The sequence below is a fragment of the Myotis nattereri genome (genome assembly GCF_964212035.1).
Source record: "Myotis nattereri genome assembly, chromosome: 7".
NCBI lineage: Eukaryota > Metazoa > Chordata > Mammalia > Chiroptera > Vespertilionidae > Myotis > Myotis nattereri.
Window position 1 is genome coordinate 90,030,154 of NC_138082.1, and position 5,755 is coordinate 90,035,908.

At 48.7% G+C, this 5,755-nt stretch overlaps 1 pseudogene across 1 annotated transcript; it reads right to left on the minus strand.

Annotated features, from left to right (window-relative positions):
• Window positions 1-311: 311 nt before the first annotated feature.
• Window positions 312-781, minus strand: LOC308522482 (jun dimerization protein 2-like; annotated as a pseudogene). Its single transcript has one exon. The product of its transcript is annotated as a jun dimerization protein 2-like (transcript).
• Between the last annotated feature and the right edge of the window lie 4,974 nt (window positions 782-5,755).

Below are 5,755 nucleotides of genomic sequence, written 5' to 3' on the forward strand. Positions count from 1 at the left end.
TGCCCACAGCTGCCTGGTTGAGCATCTCTCTGGCCCAGAGCCTCTGTCCTGCCTCCTGCAAGCCTGGCCCCAGGCAAAACAGCCCACCCTCAAGACTACTGTGGTCTCAGCGCTTGGTCCTGGGTTTCATCAGCCTGGGTTTCTTCCCCTGATGTGGCTGATCTGAGTTTCACAAAAAAAGCCTGGCCGATGCTGGCTGTGCTGAGCCTCATTGAAAAGTTTTTCATGCAGCAAGGAAGAGCCTTCTGGGACCTTCCTCCTCCTCTCTCTCCTCATATCCTCCTCCTCTTCTGCCTCCTCCCAGCCCATGGTCACTTCTTCTCCAGCTGCTCCAGCAGTGGGCTGCCTTCTGAGCCGGGGGTCTTAATGCTGTTGGTCCTAATGATACAGGTGGGGTGATGCCGGTTCAGCATCAGGATGAGCTGCTGCTGCTTCTGCTTCAGCTCCTCCATTTGGGTGTTCAGCTCTGTATTCATGAGCTCCAGCCACTCAGATTCCTGCTGCAGAAACTCCATCTTCTCCTTCTTCTTGTTCTGGCATCTGGCTGCCACCCCGCTCCTCTTCCTCACCTAGCTTACTTTTCACAGGTTGAGGCCTCTTGCCCAGTTTCACCTCCAGGAAGTGCAAAGGGGTGATTATGGTCCCAATGTTGTGAATGTCAGCGTGTTTCAGTCAGGGCCAAGCTGGGGAGTCTGGTCAGGGGGCCGAGCTCTGGAAGAGAGCTCGCAGTCATGGAAGGGTCCGGGATATGCCCAGGCATCATAGCAGGAGGAGTGGCAGTCCAGCCCTCCAGAAGCCACAGGGAGAGGCTGTGACCCTGGGGCCTGGGCCAGGCTGCAGGCACCATGCCCGCTCAGGAGCCTCAGTGGTGCCAGCCCTGCCCTGTAGCATCCACCACCCAGTGCCTCCCATCGCAGCTGCCCAGAATCCATCCCACAGGCTGTGACCTGGGTCTCCCTCTTTGAGGCAATTGATTCTGGGGCTCTGCCTGCCTGCATTATGGCCCCTAACCACTTGCCTGCCTACTTGATCGCCCCCAGCTGCTCACCTGCCTGCCTGACCACACCCAGCTGCTCGCCTGCCTGCCTGATTGCCACTAACTGCTTTCTTGGGGGGCGGGGCCAGCCCGCCGAGGGGCAGTGGTGGTTCCGGTCTCTGGTCATTCTGGTCACTGGGCTTTTATTATATAAGATGTTTGAGTGAATGAATGAATTGAGGTTTAAAAATGAAACTCAAAATGCCATTTAAAATTAAAATGGATAAATATACACTGAGAGTCCAGATTACTATGACCACCTGACGTTTGTAGGCAAATTAGGCATAATTTTGTGCTGAAGTTGCTAGAGGGCCAGACCATTATACATAGGGAAGCAGGTTGTTTACCAGGACAGTAGAAGTGATTTTTTTCTGAAGATATGGATAAACAATGTGACTTAACTGCCTTTGGATGCGGGATATATATTATTATGAGTGGCCAGATTATTATGACCACCCCATCAGTACTTAGATGGGCCACCTTTTGCCTTTAATACTGCAGTGATTCTTCTTGGCATTGACTCCACGAGATGTTGAGAGGTGATGCGAGGAATCGGACACCATGCCTGATGAATAGCACTGTCCAGTTCTGTGAGATTTGATGGTTGTGGAACCAGCTGCCTGATGGCTCTTTTAACTTCATCCCACAAATGCTCCATTGGATTGAGATCTGGTGATTGTAGGGGCCACCTAAGCAAGGTAAAGTCTCCCTCATGTTCTTGAAACCACTCCTGCACAATACGAGCACCGTGGCATGGTGCATTGTCTTGTTGGAAGCCATCTCCATTGGGATATGCCATCAACATAATAGGATGAACTTGATCAACAACAATACTTAGGTATGTTGTGCTATTCAGTCATTTTTCCACATGAATTAAAGGGCCCAAATCATGCCAGGAAAACATGCCCCAGGCCATAACACTGCCCCCACCAGCTTGAAGGGTTGTACTCATGCATGTGGGGTGCATGCTTTCATGCTGTTTCTGCCAAATTCTCACTCTGCCATCTGCAAGATGCAACTGGAAACGTGATTCATCGGACCACATGACTCTTTTCCAATGCTCGACTGTCCAATCCTTGTGTTCCTGTGCGAATTGGAGACATGTTATCTTGGTAACTGCAGACAGCAAAGGTGTTCGAACAGGCCTTTGGCTTCCATATCCCATACAATGCAGTGTATGGCTAATTTGCCTACAAACCTCAGGTGGTATAATAATCTGGCCAGTCACATTCAAATATATCCCATGTTCAAAGGCTGTTAAATCGCATTGTTTACCCATATCTTCAGGAAAAATTCACTTCTACTGTCATGGCAAACAACTGCTTCTAGCAAACAACTGGCCCTCTAGCAACTTCAGCGCGAAATTATAGCTAATTTGCCTACAAACGTCAGGTGGTCATAATAATCTAAACACTCAGTGTATAAACTCCTTGCAAACACTCGTAACCTATTCTCACCTTCTTCTTATACCTTCCTAACATCATCCCCCACTGATTGCCTGGTCCTCAAAACTGTGCGGGTAGTTAGTCTCTAACGTTCACTCTAATTTGAGGGTTTTGTTTTTGCTTTTACATTTTTACTTCTATTTCTTGAGCACTACCTATACATCAAACCCTGTGTGATTTGCTGAGGAAAATTTCAGATGAATAAATTACAATCATGTTCTCAAAAAGTAAGTCTATAGATTTACACTAAAATACTAATAATTGAGCTACACTGTCTTGTTTTGGATAGAAGGCAGCATAGGATGACAGGGAAGCACTAGAATAGAAATACCTAGCCCCACCTGGGGACCTAGCCTGGCTTCTAAAGGTGAATCCAATATTGTTGTTATGCCCCACATATAGGATTCTCAAATACATTTCTATGTGACTGTGTGTGTGTGTGTGTGTGTGTGTGCCTACATTATGTGTTGAAGTTTGAGAAACAGATTTTTTAATATTTGTGGATGGACTCAGCACACTTTGGGAGAGAGAGAGAGGTTATGGAGCTCTAATTGACAATTTCCTCAGCTGTCTTATTTGTCTAGTTTTATGGTATTTTTAAACTCATCAAAAGATTGACTCAGAAGCTAGACTGTTCCTTTAGTAAATCTAAAAATGTATTTTTCCCAGTGCCCATGATTGCCAAATCCTATAGAATTTAGGAAACCTACTTTGCCAGTGGACTATTGATTTAATTAATGTAACTGATGATGGAAAGAACGTGTCTGCATTACTGATGGCTGTCCTCCTGGAAGGATGATTGTAGCAGACAACCCCGAGAAGGCGAATACCCCAAATGGGGCTAAGTAGATGTTATGCCTCGAGCTGCCGTTTTTAATTGTGTTGTGGAAACGGAGGAAGCTTGGCAGACACATTATGAGGCTTAACTGCATCTCCAACATGCCTCCCTAGTGCAGGCCCAAAATAATTTTTGATTGACTTGTATTTGATTTTGAGATGGACCAGGATATTATGAGCTCTGAGCTCAAGCTCAGGCCAAATCCAACTGCATCAGCAGATTTCTTCAAAGCAAGTGAGGCCCCTGCCTCATTCCTGGCAGTTGTGATTTAACCTCTGGGACATTTTCTTCTGGAGTTGATGTCAGTTTCTTGGAATGTAGTCCCCCTTTTGGGGCAATAAACATACCCCAGTGCTGAGGTTGTGTATGGTGTTTCAGTTCATTCAGAGCTTATATCAGGTGAGATTGGAGTGCTATAGAAAATAGTATGACTTTTAACTTTTAGGCTCCCTCTCTATAATGATAGACATGACAGACAAAGCACCTCTGAGGCTAGTACACAGAAGAGACTCAATCCTATATAAGAAAAGCCTAATATGCAAAATGTTCCCTCAGGTTGCATTCGAACAGGAGTTGAACTAGGAGACCGGGAGTTTGACTGCTTGCTATGACATGTGCTGACCACCAGGGGGTGGCGTGAAACATGGTGGGCATCGGGGACAGGCTGCAACCACTTGCTAGCTACCTCGGGGCAGGGGTGATGGGGATGGAGGTGCAGTGAGAACGTGGGGTGCCCTCCAAGCTTGCTCTTACTCCCCCTGCTACCCTCCCCTGGCGTGTGAGGGGTTGCGCATCAGGGAAGCCCCCGCGTTCACATGCCGGGTGCCTGGAAGGTGTCTGCTCCCACACCTGCGTGGCCTCTTCTGGGTGAGCTGGGCCATAACCACTGGGCCCACGGGGGCTGGTAGGGCTCCCCGTGGGTTTGTCCAGGAGCTGGCTTGCAAGGCCGGCCGGGAGAGAGCACACTGCCTGCTCAGCTTCCGTGCAGTGCCACTGGGTGGCCCAGGGGCCCACACTGCTCCCCAGCTTGCAGCATCCAGCCGTCTCACTGCATCTCTGTGTGGGGACTCAGGTATCATGACTCAGAAGGAACAGGGTATGTGGGGCCCAGGAGCCTAGGTGTTGCCCAGGGCCCCTAGGTGTTGCCAGAGGTCACTTGGGACCTGCCCTTCCATCCCAGACTCTCATACTTCAATCGCCGGCCAGGCCTAGGGACCACATCCAGGCACAAATTTCATGCACCGGGCCTCTAGTAAGTATAAAATATATTAAACCTTTTGTGCATGAATTTAGGCAGACACTTTAGTTGGCAAAGTAAATGCTTCCCAAAATCCAAGTAATAAGTAAATATTTCTGTTTATTCATGCCCAAACATAATAGACAGACCAACCAAACCAACATGCTTTCTCTAAAATTCACCCACAATTATGTTTACTTCTGAAGGTGGGAGGAATCTGCTCAACACTTCTGACATGGAAATGGCATGTGGAAAGTTACAGGGAGAAAATGGCCAAATGCATGAAATGCACAAATGGATCTTGGTGTCTATTATTGCCAAGAAGTTGGACAAAATATTAGATTGTTCATGGGTCATGGACTTTCTTGACCACAGGGCAAAGGGTTTATGTTGCAACTTTATTGAGTTCCAATATCATGTAAGGTATGTTGCTGTCACATATCATATCCCTAAGTACCCACTCAAGACACATATTGTTATGAAAGATGCAGTTCAAGGAGGATGAACAACCTTCATTAGTCACATAATCCTATATAATAAAAGAGAAACATGCAAATTAATTGTCCCTCTGCTACGCTCAGCCAATAGTAGTGAGTATGCAAAGTAACCCAACTAAGATGGAGGCAGCCACAGAGCTGGAGGGAGCAGAAGGTTTGGGTTGCCCCCAGCGATGGAGAAAGCCAAGCTTCCTGCCTGCCATGGCCGGCCCTTGGCTCTGCTCAGGGCTACAAAGTTTCAATTATAGAAGATAAATAAATCCCAGAAAAAAAAAGAAAAAAAGGAGAGGCTGGGAGCTTGAGTTGCCAGGGGGGGTGCCCAGCCTGAAAAAGGCCATCAGTCCCTCACTTAGGCTGGCCAGGCACCCCAGTGGGGACCCCCCCCACACACCCTGAAGGGGTTGTGGCCAGCCTGAAAATGGCCCTTAGCCCCTCACCCAGGTTGGCCACACCCCCATGGGGTGAGGGTCCCTGCTGGGGGCGCTTGGCCAGCCTGAAAACAGCCATCAGCCCCTTATCCCAGACTGGACAGGCACCCCAGCAGGACCTCCACCCTGAAGGGGGTGTGGCCAGCCTGAAAATGGCCCTCAGCCCCTCACTCAGGCTGGCCAGGCACCCCAGCGGGACCCCAACCCGGATCTGGGACACCCTTCAGGGCAAACCAGACAGCCCCCACCCATGCACCAGGCCTCTATCCTATAT